Here is a 22,002-nt window from a genome sequence, read left to right on the forward strand (position 1 = left end):
CTTGAGAACCTGTTTTATGATGCATTATTTTAACAGTATTTCGGGTACAGCTCTTCCAGTGCAGCTTTCATTTCACCCTTTAAAACCTAAACTCTTTGCAGATGGCAGTCTGGATAGAGGAGAAGCAGTGGAAAAGTCTGTTATAAACTGCCACAGCAAACTAAATCTGGCTGTAGTCATAAGAGTAGCGGTTAAATTATCCCACAACATCACCAGTAGCTTTTATGTGAAAACACGATCATGCGCAATGTTTGAGGGCTATTGCTAACACTGGGTTTGGAGATGAAAGTTTGTATTTCAAGTCCTTGAAGAGTCTTTGAAGATAAGTGTGTGCGTGCATGTGCCTCTATGTACAAAACACACAATTAGGAGTCCTTTTAACCGTGTCAATTTTACACTATTGTGACTTGACAGGCGTCAGCAGAGGCATCTCTGACTTCCACAAGCATAAAAAATAACAGAACTGGGCCTGTACATCATATGATACACGACATTGCATAAGCATACACACAACACAACATGAAATTATTGTACTTCACATAACTGCCATTCATGTTGGTTAGAAGTATCTAGATGTTGAACCTGGTTGAGTCTGTGTTTCATCTGACCAATATCAAATAGAGCAGCCGTGAGCTTAGCTGCATTTTAGGCAATGAGTCAGTACACAGGATGATACAACACAATTTTAGGGGCTTTTTGATATTCTACATCTCTGATCACTATACATTTTTAATGCAGAGTTACTAATACAATACTGGTAAGAAATACAGCTAAAGAAAATGCAAACGAGTTTAATAATGTCTCCAAGGCTTTCTGAGTGTGTAAGGTTATCCAGCCTGTTTACAGACCACAGTGTGCTAGAATAAAACAAAATCAAGCCAAACCCTTGCCCTGAAGACATAATTGGCAATGTTAAGAATCGTACAATACCACAGAGACAGTAGCTGCACCCCTACTTCGCCACATATTATTGTCAAAAATATCATTTAGTCATTTATTTATCTGGAATTAGCAGATTAGGGAGTAGTGTTTTAGGAATACCCAACACCTGTGAAAGCAGTTTCAGTTTAATAGGCTGAAACAGACACCATATCATCACTTTTGGGAAGAATTTGAGCAAATGCAACTGTGACTACAGTTTCTTCTTTTTTCCTTTCTTCTCCAGGTCAGCTCTGATAACAGCTACCTGGGCATAAACCACAGCTCTTTAACCTCACTTTTTATTAAGTATTCACTTTGCCACTAGTGATTCAGAAATAGCCTTGTGTAAGGTATTAAGGAACAAGTAAGCCAAATCAACATTTCAAGACTCTCATAGGGCTTTCATATAGCTGGGTAGAGTGTGTCTTTTCACAATTGCAAACCTTTCTTCAAGTTGGATGTTAACACTTTAAAAGTAACTTTTAATGCCAAAACGATGTTCCTCCCTCTCAGTTCAAAGAAAACACAACATCTGTCATAACGTGAAATGTAGATTTAATGCTGGTGTCAAGTCAGGCGCTTGGTAATGAGGTAAAAACCCTTGAGATTTTAAGTCTCTCTTCCACGCTATCCAGTTACCAGGAGGGGAAAGGAAAGAACTGTCTCTTTGGCACTGGGCAGCTTTTCCGTGTCCCTTACCTATCCTTCCGGGACATCTTCTGTAAATTAGTGTCTTTTTCCTGGCAGTCTTCCTGAGAGGGAGGAAGGTGTTCTAATACTTGCTTCGCGGCCGAGGGAAACTGAGGTACAGACTAGCCAGAGCCCAGACCTGCCGAGGCACTGCCCAGAGCCCCCAGCCCCGGCCGGGGGGGCGGCGGGTCCCGAGGGGAAGGGTAGCGAGCCTTCAACACTCGGGCTGCATCCCGCAAGAAAGTCCGCGGGGACGCGGCGGCGGCGGTGAGGAAGCGGGGGCGGGGGGGGGGGGGCGAAGCAACAGGCTGGTGGCACCGTTTCCCGGGACGGGGCGGGAGGGCGCGGGGACCCGGCGCGGAGCCCGGCGCCGAGCCCTGTGCCGAGCCCGGTGCCGAGCCCGGCGCGGGGCCGGGCCGGGGCGCGGGGCGGCGCGGCGGCCGGAGCTGTCACAGCAACAGCGCGGGCGCGGATCGGCTGGAGCGGGCAGGGCGCGGAGCGGCGAGAGCGCCGCTGGGCCGGCGGGGAGCCCAGGCGTTTGCAGCGAGCCCGGGGAAGCGCGGGCTCGTGGGAAGGACTTGCAGGTATCCGTGCAGAAGTAGAAATGCTTGCCCTTTGGATCTCCCCTCTCCTCCCAGCCTCGCCACCCCCCTACCCCCCCCCCCCCCCCCCGGTTTTCCTTCCTTCTGCCTCTCTCCGCCGTTCCCCCGGGAAGGCTGGAGGCAGCCACGGGGCGATCGCGGCACGGTAAGGAGTCGGGATTTCGGGATACAAGTGTCACGTTGCGGTGCAAACGACTCCCACATTAACACTGTATCAGGATTTCAAACTACATCTTTTATCTCTTTTAGAAAAGCGTCTCTCGGAGGAGATTGCCCTCAATAGAGCCGCCATAAAAAGATTTTAGTGTTGCTCTTGTGCTTCTGTGCATCCCACTGTGAGGGGGTCCCAGCGGTCCCTTGGGAATACAAGGAGTTGTGAGAAGTAACACAACTGGCCACCGGACTAATCCACTCCCTCTACCTTCCCGCTAGTACCTCCCCCTTCTGCTCTTTTTTTTCAATAGCAGCTCTTTCTCGAAATCTCAGGTTACTTTGCTAAGGAGTTCTCAGCCCTATAGTTTCTGCCCTTGTCTCTGCCTCCAGCTCCTTAAGAGCCACCCAGCCCCAGCGATTGGATTGGGCAGCCCGTCTTGACACACCACTGTGCTGAGTGCTTGAGGACGTGTTTCAACAGATGGTTGGGGTTAGTGTGTGTCATCACACTCGAGTGGGGATTAGGGGAGAGAGGCAGCCTTGCTGGAGCTGTGTGGTCTTCCCCAAGTGTGAGCTGCAAGCAAAAGAAGAACTACCTAGCTTTGGGGGAGAAGAGGGAGGAATCGTTTCCAGCAGCTCAGAGGGAAAAATAAAACCCCACACTTTGTGCAGGTAAAGTAAAAGGCACCTCAAGCCTCTCTTTCTCTTTTTTTTCCTTCCTCCTTCACGGTTTTCAGAGGAATGCTAGCACAGCACACTTGTCAAAGCCAGTTGCTGCTGCCTTATCAATGCTGCTATTGTACGGCTGACAGATAACAGCGAGCGCAGCCTGATGCTTGGCTGTCTTCGTAGAGCTAACACTCTTAACGCGGCGAAGGTCACGCTTTTGAAGGTGCGGATCAGAAGACCTCTCCCGGAGCGGGGTATCTGAGCTCCGGGGTGCCTGCGCTCCCTGCCTCGCCGGCACGGCTCTCCTCTCCTCTCTCTCTCCTCTCTCCTCTCCTCTCCTCTCCTCTCTCCTCTCCTCTCCCGCACACACGTGCTGTGCCGAGACCGCCAGCGCAGGGCAAGCCGCAGCCAGGTTGCCGGCGGTGGCTGCTGGTGGTCGTTGCTGTGTCTGCGGGCACAAATGCCGCCGTGTTTCGGTAGAGTCGTGGAAACTGCGCGGTCGGGCGGGGGAAGGAATCGCGGCGGAGCGTTTCCTAGGTTTGGAGGAGGATGCTCGAGCAGTGTGCTGCCTGCCTGGGGCTCAGCTGGGAGGCAAACCGGGGTGTTTTGAAAGTGCATTTGAGATGGCTGTAAAGTTTGAAGACTCCTTTACGGAGACCTGGCTGGGCTTCTGATGGTCGCTGTCGTGTTTGGCTTACACATGGGCTTAAAGTTCAGAGAAAACCAGGAAAGTAGGGAAAGGCAGCGTACAACATAATGCTGCTCTTGCAGCTGCAGCAGAGCAGATGGATGTAATTCATTTGCAGATCTGTTTGTGAAAGTTTTACAAGTCATTGAAAACTAAGTAGCATCACTATAATGGATCATTAAAGTCTCGCTATATTTATAGATTCTAAACTAGCGATCTGAAGTGTTAATTAAAAGTAAGCAAAAATTTATGTTTAGGAAGGAAGAGGGGCAGAAATGTAATTAGAAATTATTTATGGAAGTACTCTGCTATCATTTTCACTTAATTCGACTCTTACGTTCGTTGATGTCTGGAGCGGGGGAAGCCCAGCAAATTAACTAAGAAGTCAGAAATGTTATCACTAATTACAGTACGTTAGCTTGTCAGAGAATTAAGATGTTCTCATTGTTTTACTCTAAATGATCTAGACGGAGAAACTAGAGGATGGGTTATTTTCCTTTTTTTTTTTAATAAAAGATTTACTGTATATATATACCATCTTCCTGTGCAGAGTAACAAAATTATTTGTTTCTTTCGCACTATAACAGATCTTCACACTAACTCTCACGTACCTGTGGTGCTTATGAATTATTGGCCTCCTACTTGTGAAAGAAATCTAACACTGTCCTCACCATTTACAGGTGAGATATTCTATAAATAATACTGTATATAATGTGCTCTGAAATAAGATCTGTTTAGTAGGCTGAGCAAGGGGATTTATAGCTGGTGCTTTGTGATTTTGGCATTCAACTGTGTAACGATGCCCATAAAACCATGTTTCAGGTTGCACATATATTTTTGCCTCAAACCAAATTTTTTGTTAACTTTTTTTTTTTGAGCAGGCTATTTGGCCCCTTTACAGGTTGTTCTCAGCTTGTATTTTCAAACACACTCTTCAGTAAGAACGTGTCCTCAGAAGTGACCCACAGCAATTTGAAACAGAGAATTAGCTAAATCGCTAATATGACTGTATGACCAGACCAGGACATATGTGAATACATTTGACCATTTTGATTTTTCTCTCAGTCCACTCTTTCTCATTGTAAAAAGTGATGGAAACTTTTACAAGCTTAAAAATGAAAAACAAAACCAAAGCAAGCCCTCACCATGACTCTATGTTAAAGCCTTGTATATTGGATTTCTCCTCTTCACTCTTCCCAGCGTGTCCTGGGAGAAGCCAAATAAGCCAGCTTTGGTGCACAGAGGTTTAGTCTTCCAGCAAAGCTAAGGTGCAGCACTGTGAGCTGCACAGCCTGCTGCTGTCACAGCCTAACTGAAACGCATCCCTCTCTGCAGGTATCGTCAGATCACAGATCAGATGATCTATAAGAAAACATATTTTTCAAGAAAGTGCATAGCTAACTATACATGCCCAGCTTGTTATTGTTTTACTAGGAAAAAAAAAGAAAACGAGTTTCTCTAACACTGCCAGAAAATCTTGCTGAGAAACTAGGAACAGCAAATCATGTTTTTCCTTCCTTTATAATGATGGGGCTGTTTAAAAGACAATGCCCACGGGGCAGTCCAGCTTCTTGTCAAAATGTAATCTACTGTTCCAGATGGTAAACATTCAAAGACATATTTATGGTGACTTCTACATACCTTCCTTTGACATTGGCTTTTTTTCCCTGAGAGCACTTGTACTGGGTACACACATGAAGTTCCCATTAGCATCCTAGCAGCTGTAAAAGTGTTCAGAACTCACAAAGATGTTCCTCACAGTGAGATAAAAATAATCTGAGGAAAAGATCTGAGACCAGTACAAACCTCAGTAGATCCACGATACGCTCAAGGTGAAAAATTCCAGCGGTACAAAAAGATCCATAAACTGCTGCATGAAAGCTGTAATACATTTTTGTTGTGGCTAATTCATCTTTGCTTGATATGGAATGCTGAACATACCAGGCATGTCTGTACTATCAACTGTGTTTGTGATGTGAGGGAATCTGCACTGCACAAAAGCTGGTGGGTTTCTTTTTCCCACAGCTAGTGAAGACTAGGTGGTATACTGGTTGTCTTCATAGAGTTGTTTTCAAAGTGTCACCTTTTTTTTTTTCCTTGCTGCTCCAAGCAGTGAGACAGAGCCCAGGAAAATGTTTTCCAGCCAGAATGTGTTCTGCCCTGAATTGTCTTAATTATGTGTCAGTTTATTGCTTGTCAGGGGCTTCCTCTTCTTAGCACTTTATAATCGAGGTGGGTGAGCTTGTTCCATCATAATATGCAACTTCAAATTCTGCTGCTTGGCATGTCTCCTTGGCCTTTCATTGATTTTTGTCTCCATTTCGGAGGAAAAAAAAAATAATTATGATTGGTGTAATTTCACATTGCAAAAAAAAAAACCCTTGGTGAATTTCCAAATGGCATGTAAATACATCTTCAAAAAGTAGGCTAAATGAGAGGTCATTAGGGAAGAAAATGCATGTAGGAATCCAGAAGTATCCTAGAGATGGCAAGTAGCAGTGTGAAAATTATTGTAACAGCTCTCATTCCAGTCAGGAACTGATAAAAACAGTTTATTAAAAATGTTGTGATGCTGGGGACAGTGTTTACAAATGTGGAAGCCATTAAAAAACCCACACTCAGTGGAAGTTAGACGGCTATGGAAAAAAATATTTTGAAAGATTTTGCAAATTCTGTTCTGACTAGATTGCTTTATTGCAGACTGTTTTGACAGTTTGCCGTTTATCATCTAGCTTTGTTTAACTTACTACACTCGATGCTATATGTTTGTTCGTGCAGGATCAGAAGTTTGAGCCTTGTGTAATGGCAGGTCTCATTCTTACCCAGGCAAGGCTGGACACTTGTCACAGATGTCATGGGAGTCGTGGGTTCCGTGATTTCCTTAGCTTTAGAAAGGGCTTTGGGGGATTTGTGTTTGAGTGGGAAGGCAGACTGATGCGATAACAATTGAGAAAGCTCCTTTCTGAGTGCCTTGAGAGCTGCAGTGTTCAACAGAGAACGAGGGTCCCGTGACAACTCTGCGGTGACACAGAAAGAATCCAATTAGTGGCCACTCCTGCTGTTGATACTAGATCTGTCCTAAAAAATTTCCACCATTACCACCCTCATTGTAATCCCATCCACGACACTGATAATGGGATCAGGAGAGTGTTTTCAAAATGCCTGTTTAAATTTTAACTGCTGTCTTAGGTGATTTTGAGTATATTAAATTAGAAGGCATAGCACAGCTCACAAGCATAGCACAGCTCACAAGAGAGCTACGTGACACGCAGTAGTTGTCTTTCTTATACTAGATTTTCCTAACACCTCCATCACAGGTAGAGCTGCTGTAAGGGGGCTGCAGATGGAGTAGGGGGGCTGTATGTACATAGCGAATGATCCATTGAGTTGTGGCTGTCCCTGCACTGCAATTACCTGTAGGCTTTGTCCCTACGCAGCTACACGTATGGAAAGCAGTGGGAGAAGGGAGTGGGAGGTGATACAGTCCCCTTTGCTGTGCCCCAGCAGTGGCAGCAAGTCAGCCTGCTTCTCCCTTTAACAAGTCCTAAATCATCACTCTGCCTTCCCAGCTGGACCAGCAACAAAATATTCTGCCCCCGCCCCCTCTTTTTTTTTTGTCTTTCATTTTTCTTGCTCCAACAATAATTCACCATTTCCATATGATCAGAGTGCAGCAACTCCCGTTGTTCTTACCAAGCAGTGCACGTTCAATACTGTCGTGGTTGTAGAGGACACTCTAAAGTGGAAAGACTCAAGGCCTTCACCAGCGTTACCTCAGAATGTAACACAGTAATATATGAATTGCCAAACCAGACACTTTAGAGCTGAATTATTTTAGCATATTTCAGTTATGTCAGTAGACTCCTTTTGAGAGCCCCTGCAAGAGCTTTGCTTTAGCATTGCTTGTTCACGCTCAAAATTTATTGTTAACTGGTAAGATTAATTCCTTTTTAATTTTTGCTGTCTTAAGACTTTTATTTTCTGAGAAAAGTAATACTTGTTTCATATTCTGGTTTATGCATTGCACACAGCAGATTTGGTATCAGTGATTTCCCAGAACTTTAATTCCCACTTTCAGAATCTGCTTAAAAGGTCTGGTAAGCCTTTGTTACTGTGTGTGCTCTATTAATCCTGGAGTTCTGAGCCTTCATAGCCCTAAACATCCCCAGTGATTTGGTTACAGTGAAACATTTTTGTAATAGTTGACCTTTTCACCCAAGATTTTGTCATGACTTTCTTAAAATTTTGTTTTCAGTTATTTTATGGCAAAAATTAACTTACAAATGCAGTTGACTATAATTCTACCTTGTAATTTTTATAGCTCCCTGCAAAGTTGATAGTAGTACTGGAACTCCAAACAAAAATACGCTTTTTCACCAATTTTATCACAGGCTCATGTGACGATACCACCATCATGTTCTGGAAGATTTCTAGATGTGGTACTGTGCTATGGAAATCCAGACTGATTTATAGATCAATGCTAGATTATCCACAGAATGTTTCATGGAGTTTCTAAATGGAAGCAAAACACTGAAAGTCAATAATTTCGTGTTCTAGAAAAAATCTTTCCTGATGCTGTCTGAGTGTAATTATGGCACTGCATGTTGCCATTTCTCTATGATGTGACTCTAACCCATCTTAGCAAGGAAAGGAGCTGCTCCACAGCAGCTGTATTTTTGTGGCGCTTCACAGGAGGTGAACTCTGTTTGGAAAGCCCACAGAGAAGATGGGGAAGCTTTTGGCACTAGAGCTCTGGAGAATAAATGTAACAGGGAGCTGAACATAGGGATTGTTTTTCTCAAAAGCATCCATAAAAACAGAATAGTGGTCTGTTCCAGTATTGTAATTGCAATGTGCCAAGATGTTCATTATTCTAGCATGTGCACTGTTTTGTCTGTTTTCACTTAGAAACAGAAAAATGCATTACCAAGCCCATAAACGTCTGCAGAACTGCCAACTCTCCTGACTTTTATCAGTAGTCTCATGATATTACGCCTCTTTTGTAAATCTTCGAGTGTTAGAGTCAAGATATAATGTGAGAAGTTCAGATGTCTCCTTTCTGTTTTTTTAAACTTAATCCTCCTTGTTGCTGAGGAAGCTGACTTGCATGCAGCTCCAGAAACGTGAAGGAAACTAACGGAATTCCCAAATCTCACTATGTAAATACATGCAGACTTTGTGAATAAGGTGGGTTTGTGTGTGTCACACCTGGCAATTAAAAAACCCCTTTTTTTCCCTGAGGTTTACCGTAATCAGATCCCTCCAAAATTTCTGATCATTTGTCTGATAACTCCCATTTTTTAAAGACATTTTACTGCAACAGAGGGTGAGTCTCCATGACTCATCTCAGCCAGTGGAGTAGCTTGCTGCCCTGGAGAAACCCATCCTTGATCCTCCCATGCTCTGCATCCAGCGGTGTGTTCCCATCTCCTCCCTCGTGCCAGGTTTGGCTCTTGGCTCACCTCCTGGGATGCTGAACGAACTCACTGGAGCAGCGGGAAGCTGCGTTGGCTGCCTGCCTAGTGAGTTGGTTCAGCTCAGCGAGTGGACAGAGGGTTCACATGGTGCAAGGGGAGCGGTTGGAGCTGGTGGCTTGGGGTGAGGGGGAGAAATGTGGCCACCCCTTTATGGGGGTGTGAGCTGTCAGATCACTCAGCTACCTGGTGACACCTCACCCTGTGAACCGGGGCACTGTGTGTGTCTACAGCAGAAGCTGTGATAACAGACATGCGACTGTACCAGTGTCACCATGAGCAGAAGGCTAAATGTGCACTTTTAATGAAAGCCTATCCTTTTTTATGGAAAGGATTGCTGCAGTGTCACTCAGAATATGGAGAGGCCCTGCTTACTGCTGCTGACTTTTTAAATCAACAAACAGGCTTTGGAGAGAAGCTAATAAGAAGTGTGGGGAGAAAAGAGGAAAGAAATGCAAGTGCCTGCTGAGCTGCTGCTTTAAAACCATGAATGAGATTCTGAGGGTGGGATCCATTCTGCATAGCCAAGGCACTTGAGGTGCCCCTGGGTCTTAAATACTTATACAGCAGCTACCTAAAGGCATGTTTTCTCACTGATCAGTGAAGAGAGTCCCTCTGAAGGCCTGCAGGTGTTGTGGTTAGGCAGGCAGGATTTCCTCTTGGAAACCTTGAAAGGCCCCTGCCTCTTTCAGTTGCACATGTAGGGATGGAGCTTACCCAGTTGCTTTACAGGGATTGCTAAGGACCTTAAGCTGGAGGGACTTGATATCACCTTGAGTTTCTTGGTTGGCCCACGGATGAGCAATGCCATGGATAAACACTCTTTGTATTTGAACAGCTGTGATGTAATTCCTGTGCAGCTCTTTAAGGTGTCTCCTATACCTTCCACAGAAGAAAGTATGAAGCAGGCCTTTCATTTGCACAGCAGGAGCTGCGATTCACTTGAAGAGACTAGGATGCTCATTTTAGATTAAATGTAATTGTGGTACTGACTGTAGAAATGGAACACTGTACTCCTCCAGAGTGTCATCCATTTCAGTGCTGGGTTATGCCGACAAGAAAAATGCATAGTCTTTTCTTTGTAAAAAACACCCACTGTTGTTACTTGAAAGAATGTGTCAAAGGCCCATGGGGCAGATAAAGCTTAGGGGGATCAGAGATGTTGTTGGTGCCTGCAAGCACTAAAGGTGTAGTGAGGAATAATGGATGATCTTACAGGGGTATGAAGTTGGACAAAGAGTGGAAGAAAGACAGAACTGACAAAGATTCAGTACCCATGTTTCTGGATTTAGCTATGCTAAATCTTTTGAGGATTATCTCCCACTGACTTGGCTGCCTCAGGGCATGCCAGTCACAAATTAGAGAACAGTAGTGCAATAATAAACTGAACATGCTGTAAATAATCAGTACAGGATACCTTTTAACCATCACTTTTTCCAAGGACTGCAAAAATGCTAACAATAGTAGATTTTAGAATAATATTTGGGTTTTGGTAACTTGGTAGCAATAAAGAAGTATGCATTAAGCCAACCTTTGTAGTAATTTTTAGCAAAGTTTCACTTGGTGTCATTCCCCACTATTTTATTGCAGAGAATTTACCTTATTGTTATCTATTTTACATCTAGAGCCAATTTATGAACTGAGGCTGTAACACTATCTGCTTGGCCACCATTGTGTAGGATTTAGGGAGACCATTACCATACTTAGACCAATAAAAATGTTCTGAAGTTAACACAAGTTTATCTGCCAAGCACTCTCATAGTTTCTTTTATCTCTGTATCAGTAGAGGGTTGGCATTCCTTATGTCACTGTAAACTTCAGTCCATTGCTGGAACATAAGCTCACAGAGGAAGGCTTCCTAGACTCTACTGCTCTACAACTCAACTCCTAAGTGCAAAAGGCCGCTGAGTTAGTTTTTTGGTTTCCTTCTGCTTGGTATGGAGAATTCCTCTAAAGCATGGACCCTCAGAAGTGAGGAATGGTAAAATGAAAAGACTTTGAGGTATGCATAGTCAGAGATCACCAGGCTCCTCAAAAAAGTAACAAATAGTTCAACATAGGAAGATGTGCAGCAACAAAGAGGTGTTGAAACTAGTACGTCTCTTTTTTAGGTCTCTTCCATCCTGTGCAGCTCACATCTAATTTCCCCTTTCACTAAATTGCTCTGCAAACTTTTCCTCTCCACAAATTTTGCACCTTTTTGCACCTCAGCAATTTGTGAAGGGTTTGAGATGCAGTATAACCATATCTCAAGAAATAGGTCTGTGTTACAGGTACTTGTTTTGGTCTTGGGTACCATGGATACCTTTAGCAAAAAAGAAGTCAATCAAATCCTGTGAATCCTTTAGAGTAGAGAATAGTTGCCAGTGCTGGAAGAAAATGGTCTCCAAAAGCCAGGTAAAAGAAGGACATGGCAGCTATAATTGATGTCCATGCTGTCTTGGACAAGTGACATTGTGCAACCATATCTTGACATTGTCCATTTTGAGGAACCCTGTCTATCTTGTATGTAAGCCTGGAGAATTCAGTGCTCTTTCTGGCAGCTGTACGGCATGAGTAGTATGAGAATATCATGTGTACTTTGTGTATTCCTCCTTTTGTGTGCTGTGTAAGAATCCTTGTTTGTTGTCAGAAACCCATGAGGTTATTGGAGAGTCATGTGCAACAGTGATTCAGCCATTCTACATTTGCTGCACTAATACAGCCCTATACTGAAGCCTGAACTGTGACGCTAGTACTACCATGACAGTGGAAAAGAGACACAGACATGTGGAGCACCAGTGTGTTGAAAGTGGTAGCTATTTGAACTATTCACTGTTTTTTTAGTCTCCAACCACCTATAGCTGCCTGAACTGCTACTCTTCCCTGCCTGCAATAGAAGAATATGCTGGGCTTTTCAGTTTGGAATTGATCTCAGTAATGCATGTATTTATGGTTCTGGGGTTTTTCTGAAGTCATACCTTACTGTCAAACAACTCATCTTTAGAAAAAGTGTTGCAGTTAGTTTGGATGAGAGCCTAACACAGGGCAGACCAGGTCTCCAAGAATGCCTCACCCGTCTCTTTCAGACACCTTGCTGAGTCACATCCAGTATGAAATGAGGAGCCCAAGTCTCAGCTCTTATCTTCAAAGCTCTGTGTGGGCCACTCTCATTGTTCAAAGAAGGTCTTTGCCCCGCTTCATCATGAATCATCAACATCTACTCTTAACAGGAACAATGTTACTGAACAATGGAGGATGAAAATTCAGGTGGGCAATAAACTGCCATGCTGACACTATAGATACAAGCATCACAAATGAGCCTGAGTGAATAGGCAACTTCTAAATCAGGCAGAGTAGGAGTCTGAATCATGGCTGATAGGTCTCCTGAAGGAATGTAGACCAGATTTGGTGAGTGGAGGATGGAAAGAAAATACATTGTCTCCCTCTCTCAGTGGTGTTTCAGTGTGCTTCTTGCACATACCTATTCATCCTTCCACATTTCAGCCTGCTCAAAGGTTTACTTATCTTTTCTTCCAGGAGAAATCCTGAGCACAGTATTGCACAATTAAACATTTCTAGGACATTTACCATGTATCATATTCTATTGTCCAATACGTATAGTTGCTGTACTGGATGTGGGGAGGTGGTAGTGTCAAAGAAGAGCTAATCTGTTTTCTCAGCAGTTTGGAAATGACATACCTGGAGACCGTAATTTTGGTCTAGTTTTTTGTAGTGCTGGAAGAAAATTCTTTCTTCCTTAGAAGCCTTATGTAAAACAAAAATCTTCTACTTTGGTAAAGCCACATATGCCCTGGGAACTGTTCAGCTTAAAGTACATGTACATGGAAGTATGCAGGATGGAAGATTACCTTGGGCACCACATACTATATAATTTGCAAAGGCTAAAGGTATTATTTCGCTTTTGCTGCTTCTTATGTCCCCTTCATATTTTTCCCCATTTTGTATACCATACCTGAACTGTTTTCCATTTATGCTTTTATCTTTTGATTTTCCTACTTGAAGATCTTGTGTTCAATGCTGTCAGGAAACTACTTTAAATGAAAGTGTGGAGTGATGTGGAATAGTTTTAATGAAAGCCAAAAGAATGTGAACTTAATCTGTTTCATAGGAAGTTTTTTTCTGTTCTGTCCTGTGCCCTGCTTAAACACATTGGCCTTTTTTGACCTTTTTCTTGATGAAGGTTAAGTGGGAAATATCTTGGCTGCAGCCTTTCCAGCTTAACCAGACTTTCCATAGTTCATGTTTACTTTCCCTGCTATGGGCATTCATGTTTCCTGAATCAAAATTGTTAAACTGGATATTCAGAGAGAAGTTAATAGCTTGTGGCGATGATGATGAAGTGTCAAGCCTTCGTCTCTCGTGTCTCTAACTCTATTTTGGTAGTGATGATTTTGCCAGTCCTATTGCTAGAGATTAACAAACCTCAGGAGCAAATATCTGTTTGGTTAATGGGTTCCTCCCAAGCATCTTCTTTATTGGCATTAAGAACAAATGTAAAGAGTTCCTACACTTGCAATTTATGAACATCGATTGCATTGCTTCTGCAAAAACTTAGAAATGTTGCTACGTTTTCCATCTCTGTCTGGGCATCTTTTGCACCTACTGTAACATACACAGAGTGAGACAGAGTGCTCTCAGCTAGTGAGGAGGCTATTGCCTGTCCTTGGTGTGCTGGCTTCAAAATCACTTTGGCAGTCTCCCTGCAAAAGAGTTTCAGAGAGAGCAGGATCTATGTCCTCGGGACACTGCTGCTTTTTATGGAAAGGATGTTGTGTTCTTCAGTTGTCATACTCTTGAGAGGAGAAGAGCTTGGTCTGAACCTCTGTCTTGCCTTCAGTCCCAGCAGTACCCATGGCAGAATTTTGCAGTTTGGGATGTTTCCATTTGTTATTCAACAGCAAATTGTGCTCCATGGAGCTTTGCTATGAGAGACACCACAATGTGCAGACACAGTGTGAGAGCTGATTTTGTAGTGCAGGGAAGGAACCAGCCATTCTTTAACCTCAGATTTCATTCTGGTTTAGTTCTCTATTTAATCGAGCCACCTCTTCCCCTCACAAAACACAATCACGTGATTAGCACTCTGTTCTTCCGTAAATAATCTGAATGGGGATGTTCAAGTCAATTCTTTATCCCTCTGTCAAGAATAAGGAAAGTTACCCTTTCCTGTGAAGAAAAGACACTCTCAACCAGGCTCCTCACAAACGTATTTAAACATTTCATATACTCACAGAATGATTACAGGAAAATTCAGGTTGGAAGGGACTCAGGAGGTCTCAGGTCCTGCTCAAACTAGGCTCAGCTATGAGATCAGATCAAGAGCTTTATCCAGTTGGATCTTGAAAATCCCAGAAGATGGAAAGTCCACAATGTCTTGGGCAACTTGTTTTGCTACTTGACATTGTCACAGGGAAGAAGTTTGCTTTTATTCATATTCAGTTTGACTCTCTTTTGTTTCAGTTTATGCCCATTATCTCTTGTACTCCTGCCATGCACCACGGTCTCCTGACAGAGCCTGGTTCGATCTGCTTTATAACCTCATTACAGGTACTGGACATTTGCTGTGAGGTCGCCCCAAAGCCAGCTCATCTCCAGGCTGAACAAGCCCAATTACCACAGATTCTCCATCCCTCGACTATCTTGATGGCCCTCCACTGAACTTATTCCAATTTATCATTGCTGTTCTTGTACTGTGGGCCCCCAAAGTGGGCACAGTGCTCTAGATGCCATGTAATGAGTTCTGAGCAAAAGGAGATGATAACTTATAGGATCATAGAATCATAGAATCATTTCGGTTGGAAAAGACCTTCAAGATCATCGAGTCCAACCATTAACCATGCCCCCTAAACCATGCCCTGGAGTACCCTGTCCACTCGCTTTTTGAATACCTCCAGGGATGGTGAATCAACCACTTCCCTGGACAGCCCATTCCAATGTTTGACAACCCTCTCAGTAAAAAAATTTTTCCTAATATCTAACCTAAATCTCCCTTGCCTCAACTTGAGGCCATTTCCTCTTGTCCTATCTCCAGCCACCTGACAGAAGAGACCAACACCCTCCTCACTACAACCCCCTTTCAGGTAGTTGTAGAGAGCGATAAGGTCTCCCCTCAGCCTCCTCTTTTCTAGACTGAACAACCCCAGATCCTTCAGCCGCTCCTCATAAGACTTGTGCTCAAGTCTTCTCAATCAACTTCTCTCAATCTACTTGCTATCCGGCTGTTAATACAGCCCAGGATGCTGTTGGCCTTCTGTGCTCCCTGAGCATATTGCAGGCTCATGGTCAGCTTGCTGTCTAACATGACCCACAGGTCCTTCTCAGCGGAGCTGCTCACCAGCCAGTCCATCCCCAGCCTGTATCACTGCAAGGGGCCCTTCCTTCCCAGATGCAGGACTTAGCATCTGTCCTCACTGAATTCCATAACGTTTCTGCTGGCCCATTGCTCCAGCCCACCTAGGTACCTGTGAATGGCAGCCCTCTCTTGAGGGGATCCACTGCTCCCCTCAGTTTGGTGTCGTCCTCAAACTTGATGACAGTTGCTTATTTTGCTTAAAACACTTGCCCTCAAGCTGTCATTTTCATTATTTACTTTGATTTAAGTTTTATTCTTGATTTTTGTCCTGGGTTCTCAGTGGCTCTGAGGAGACTGGATATTTATAAAAACCAGTATATTAAAGCAACCCTCCATTCCAGCTTCTAATCTGTTCCTGATATATGCAGTTGTTCTTAATTCACCTTTTAATAGCTCTTCCAGTCACAAGGAGCTGCAGAACAAATATTTCTCCAAAATATATTCACATGGGATGGTCCTCTTCTTGTTTTTGGCCAGATCTGTCACAGTAGACACCTTTAAGAAGATCTCTTTCAAAAAAATCTCTTTCAAATTCAATGGCTTTCTGTGCAGCCCAACTAAACATAGCGTTGGAGACTGCTATTTAAAACATACAAGCTAAAACCATGCAAGAGTTTTGTTTTGAGTTTAAGCTTTACTTACAATTATGGATTTTTATTGCCCTTTTCAGAAGTTTGAGAGGACTTTAACTGAACTGCGTGAGTGCTGAAATAGATCAGTTTCAAACAACTGCATCCCACAGTCTGGAGCCCTGAAATCAATCTTTAAAATTTTGCATCTCTTTTCATCAGTGGTATTGTTTCCTCTGAGTTCCTTACTGCTCTGGCAATGCTGCCTTCCCTCATCTTCCTGTTGCTTGAAGTTCCTCCCATAACTTCATTGTCGATTCTCAGTAATGGTGGTTCTTATATGTCTCTGTAACTTTAGAGCTGCTAATTAAAACAATCCAATTTTAGTCCAATATGATGCATGTATTGTCCTTATAAAGTTGTTTTAAAATTCTATTTGTTGCTGGATAAGGAGTTAACCAACAGAGCTGAAATTTATGAATTCAAAACATACAAAGTCCAAAGCCATCCTAGTTTAGTGATTATTCTGGGTAATTTCATGTCCCAGTCAGCCTGTCTGATTTCTACCTGAGTTTGCTCATACCTGCCCTCTTAAAAACCTCCCTGGTGTCTGAGCTTGAGAACTTTGTGAATGGCACTGAACATGCAATTCATTCAATGCCAAGCATTTAATTAGGAACACATCTCTTCTACCAACCTCTGGTAGTATTCTCGTAAACATAATTTTAATTTCTTCTGCCAGAGTTTTGGGGCAAAATATCTGAATCACTTTTTAGTGAGAAGGTTGTTGGGCATGTAAGAGAGATCAACTGCTGACTTGTACATTACGCAAGTAATGTGACCACCTGCACCATTCAGCCAATTCTTGAATATTTAGAGTGTAATACAGGTTTCCTGAAGCTCAGTCTACATCTAAGCTATCTTTGTCAGAGTTTCACAGTGTGAGGAAATAAAGAGAAAGGAACTTTCATGGATTTTTACAGGGTTGTGGTAAAGGGAGAAACTTGTTTCGGATACTTGTTTATAATGTTCAGTATTGAAAATACTCAACCTAAATTTCAGTAATATTTATTTCTTAAAACCTGGTTACTGTCCTGCTATTTTTGACCTTTTCACTGAATTGAGTTGCTAGCAAGCATGGTCTGATTCAGTTTTTATCCACCCTTCTTCGCTATCCATCATCTTGTAACTTCTCATAGGTAACCAATATGTGATAGCAGTCATCAGCACAAACCTGTTGTCCTGGTTTCAGCTGCGATAGAGTTAATTTTCTTTCTACTAGCTGGTATAGTGTTATGTCTTGGATTTAGTATGAGAAGAATGTGGATAACACACTGATGTTTTCAGTTGTTGCTAAGTAGTGTTTATACTAAGTCAAGGATTTTTCATCTTCTCATGCCCAGCCAGCAAGAAGGCTGGAGGGGCACAAGAAGTTGGGAGGGGACACAACCAGGACAGCTGGCCCAAACTGGCAAAAGGAATATTCCATACCATATGACGTCATGCCTAGTGTATAAACTGGGGGAAAACTGGCCGGGGAGGGGGGGAATCGCTGCTCGGGAACTAACTGGGCATCAGTCAGTGAGTGGTGAGCAATTGCATTGTGCATCACTTGTTTTCTATATTCCAACTCTTTTATTATTATTATAATTTTATTATTGTTATTATTATCATTATTAGCTTCTTTCTTTCTGTTCTATTAGACTGTTCTTATCGCAACCCATGAGTTTTACCTTTTTCCTTCCAATTCTCTCCCCCATCCCACTGGGTGCGGACAAGTAAGTGAGTGGCTGCATGGTACTTAGTTGCTGGCTGGGATTAAACCATGACAGTTCATTTTGTAATGTCTCTGAAACTAACGGCTTGTCTACAATGGCATTTATTGACTTTTTAAATTGGTACAAACTAGCTTGTACAAATGCATTGAAACTGGCTTAGCATTCCTCAAATAAATGTAACATTGGACGCACACCAGCTTTGCAGCTGTAGTGTAAAGGTACCCCCATAGAACAGACGTGTGTGTGACCACTGTCATCTGGGGGATGTTTCCAAATTTTTTGGAAGTGCTTTTTCAGCCACAAGAGCTTTGACCATATAATGGTTGAGGACCTCCTGAGCAGGATGATTTAGACACCCAAGATCTGAGAAGGCAGAGGTTTCCTTCTTGCTGGCTAATTAAGTCTACTCTTTGCTTAGCAAGGTGATGGGTCTGAAATGCAGTCTTAGACTCCGCACTTGCAGCTTGGAGCCTCAACAGGGATCTTTATTCTGCACTGATCCATGATCTCTGATGTCTCTGAGAGATTTCAGAATCACTCCTCCCAGCTGTTGCCCTGTTAATCTGCTGGAGATTAGAGGTCCCATTGCAAGTAAAGCTGAATGTGCTCCATAGCATCCCCTCAACTACTCCCATCCATAACTCTGCATCTTGATGTAAATTGAAGTAGCCATTTTTAAATGTTAGTTAATACACTGGGCTATAAACAGGAAGCACTGGGGAGCTCTCCCATTAGGACAGACCTCCCATTCTGCTGTCTCTTTTAGAGGGTCAGTCACCTTGACCAGAGATGGGGGTATAGAAAATGGAACAGCTGGAAGAACTAACTTCTTAGTCTAACAGAGTGTGAATTTCTAAAATCATGCATCAGGGCCTTGAGTTTTAATGGTGTCTTGGTATTGTGCTATCCTGTATACCAAGTTATTAAGGGAAGACTGCTGATACCAGTTTTCCAGCTTTTACGCTTAGGAAAAGCTAACAATGTACAACACAAAAGCTGAATGGAAGAAAGTATACTCAAGTTTTTTAAGATCTAAAATAGCTTTTATAACAAAGAGCTTTTGCAGTCCTTCATATTGCTGGAGAAACTCAAAAGATGTATGTTTTAAAAAAATCTCCTTGGAAGAGGAGACTTAATGTAGTGGAAGCTTGACTCTAATCTAATTTACATTTTGTGAGTAGGACATGGAAAAAGATTGTGTTAGTAGAACTAGTTCCACCATCATGTTTTAATAAGGGAAGTGAATGTTTGTTCTCTGTGTGCGTGTGTGTGTGTGTGCGTGGGAGGCTCAACAACAGAAGTAAATCCCTGTATCCCTTGCGTTAGAATTTTTAACTTTGTTTTCACTCTTTTGGACATATTTTACTTCAGGAATTTCCCATTTTTCAGTTTACGATAAGGACTTCCATTAGTATAAGAAATTACACAGGTATGAGAGAAGCAGTACAAACTATAGCTCCCATCCAATCCACGAGTTCTTTTGCCTCCATATTTAATCTAGCTATGCCAATATGGTAACGTAAGATTTCAACAGAAGAGGATTTTTTTTCCTGAGGAACAAAATTTACTAACATTCTGTGTTATATAATGTACTGAGGATGCAAAATGTCTCTGGTTAGACTGACAAGTCACCTTTTAGACTGATAAAAATGTATTCCAACTGATTGCTAAAGCAGTGTTGCTTAAGGATAATGGTGTAACAGATACAAATTCATCCCATAATCCCTTTAACCTCAGTAAATATATTGCAAATGTTTAGTGTCTATTGTGGTAACATAAAGCAGAAGTCTTAATTAGTCTAAACAAAACAAATACATAGGAGAGTTTTTAAGTGTGTTTCCAATTTCAGAAAAATTTCTCATAGATTTGCCGTATTATTTTTTTTTTCACATCTTGAATCAGACATGAGTAAATGTGTTTGTTTGTATGTGTGCGTTTTCCCCAAAGCACTGAGAAGAATGTCGTGTGAGAATTATCTTTTCCATTCACAGTCATGCTGCTATTTGGTCACATTTCAATCTACTGGAAGAAAAAAAGAAGGTGGGGGAATTGAAAGCACAACAGAACTGCTTAAATGAGTCCAAACTTCAATGGTGCTGCAACCCTTAACAGAAGGCAGAGCTCAGTTGTGTCTATGGAATGGTTCCACATTTCTCAAAAAAAAAAAAAAAAAAAAGCAATGACATTAACAAGATAACACAAAAGATTTATTACTTATCATTATTTTAATTTCTTTTTCAAGTAAACTTGTGCATTCTCAAAATCAGAGAGGCAAAGTTTCCAGCAAGTAGTCTTCCTTGCCTCCTTCCTTGCCTTCACATGTTTCACTTTCCTAAATTGCTCCTTAAATACTTAAGTTAAGGTCATCTTGCTTTTTGATTCATTGATTGTAGTGACATTGTTCTTTATGTTCAGAAGGCGATAAGGAGTAGTCAGGTTTCAAGTCACACTGACTTTGTTATATTAAGTGCTGAAATATAGGAAAAGCCTGCTTTTTTTAAAGCCCTGAGTTATTTTTCTCACTGAAGCAACCTTGTCTGTAGTTTGTGTTTCTCGCTAAACAAAAGGCTGTATTTGGCTGCTGAAAAAACAAATCTGCCAGAACAGTAAGGCAAAGGGAGATGCTGATATTTTATCAACTAAGAAAGCACACTCATAATTGGGGGCTCATTAACCCTCATCAAGTCACATCTAAGAAATTTCCTGCTCCACCTCCCCCTTCATGAATTTTGAGTATGAGTTAACATTTTAAGTCTATTTTGGGGCTGCTAGAGTCTCCCAAATACTTAAACTGAGATAGATATCCTTTAAAATGCAAATTATTTGTTTTCTTCTCCCACAATTGCATAGCAGAAACACAGGAATACCTTACACCCTGAGGAGTTATAGCAGTTTGTATAAAAGTCGTTTTTGAGGAATAAGTGCCTGTCAGGTTCAGGCTATTTCAAGAAGCTTCTACCACCTTTTTGCTGTTTTGAAGATCAGCCATATTTGTTTCCACTTTCCTCAGTGGTTAATTCTACTGGAATAATAATAATGGGAATATCCCTTAAGCCTATACATCTATTCAGTATTGGTACACTTACCAAATCAAACGTTTTGGTTAAATCAAAGTGGGAAAAATTGCAAGTTAAATGTAAAGTGGCTTGCTATATGAGAGCTGAATTGAATCTTTTCTCTTATTTTAGAATATTATATTTTTATTGTCTACTACTTTGGTCTGATTGAATTTTTACTTCACTACACTTAATGGTCAAATTTTTAGTTTGGCTTTTTACTTGTAATTTAGAAAGCAGAATTTGGTCTTTGTTCTTTTGAAGTGTAAGAGTTGTGTCATTTTCTCACTAGCTAGCTAAGCACTTGGAAGCAGACTTGAATGCTACAGCCAGTGCATTTTTACAGTGTAGCAAAATAGATTCATGCATCAGGCTAACACATTTTTCCAAATGGAGAGTCAAATATTATGGCAATTCTTTAGTCATATCTACCAAAATCGTGATGAAAACTTAAATGCACAGAGTCTTGTTTTCTCAGGAAAAAAGATTTATATAGATTAGTTTTATTTAATTTAAGGGTTTTGCTCATAACTGTTAAAAGCAGTATTTCACACTTCAAGAAGGTGACACCAAGAAGTTTTCTTCTGCACTGTTTCACCCAGAAATGGGTAGCAGAGGTCATTTTATGACTGGTGCTGAATTGCCCCTTGCATGTTCACTATATTGATGATGGAAGTTCTTTTAGCAAGGAATCTTTAGCAGTAAGTGATAGAAGCTCTTTTGAAATTAGTCTACTGAGATAATCCCACTGAGTTATGAATATCTAGAAGCATATGAGGTCAGTTTTAACCGTCACTGTTTTGCAAATAGATGTTGTATTGATCTGCATAGGCTGCTCCATTGTTTTTTTAAACAAGAGATATTTCCATTGTTACAGAAATATTGCTGAATGAGTGGTGAAGTCAGTAATGTTCATACGTTGCTGGCATTAGGTGCCTTTTTACTACTCTGTCTTCTGAATCTATTATGAGCAAGGCTGGATGGCACCATAACGGTGCCAGGCAGTGGGAGAGCTCTGTGTATGCTGGAGCTCCCTTATGTGTCACT

At 42.0% G+C, this 22,002-nt stretch overlaps 1 protein-coding gene across 5 annotated transcripts in view; it reads left to right on the top strand.

The window, feature by feature from the left end:
* The first annotated feature begins 2,078 nt into the window (after window positions 1–2,078).
* Window positions 2,079–22,002, top strand: part of SULF1 (sulfatase 1) — a 125,860-nt gene continuing 105,936 nt past the window's right edge. For 4 of the 5 annotated variants that reach the window (XM_052788260.1, XM_052788259.1, XM_052788264.1 and 1 more), the window contains exons 1-3: window positions 2,079–2,195; window positions 2,757–3,038; window positions 4,311–4,403. The gene's annotated coding sequence lies outside the window, so the exon portion shown is untranslated. The remainder of the gene's footprint in view (window positions 2,196–2,756; window positions 3,039–4,310; window positions 4,404–22,002) is intronic. The other variant, XM_052788261.1, reaches the window with a different exon arrangement.

The sequence above is a fragment of the Harpia harpyja genome, chromosome 5, assembly GCF_026419915.1.
Source record: "Harpia harpyja isolate bHarHar1 chromosome 5, bHarHar1 primary haplotype, whole genome shotgun sequence".
NCBI lineage: Eukaryota > Metazoa > Chordata > Aves > Accipitriformes > Accipitridae > Harpia > Harpia harpyja.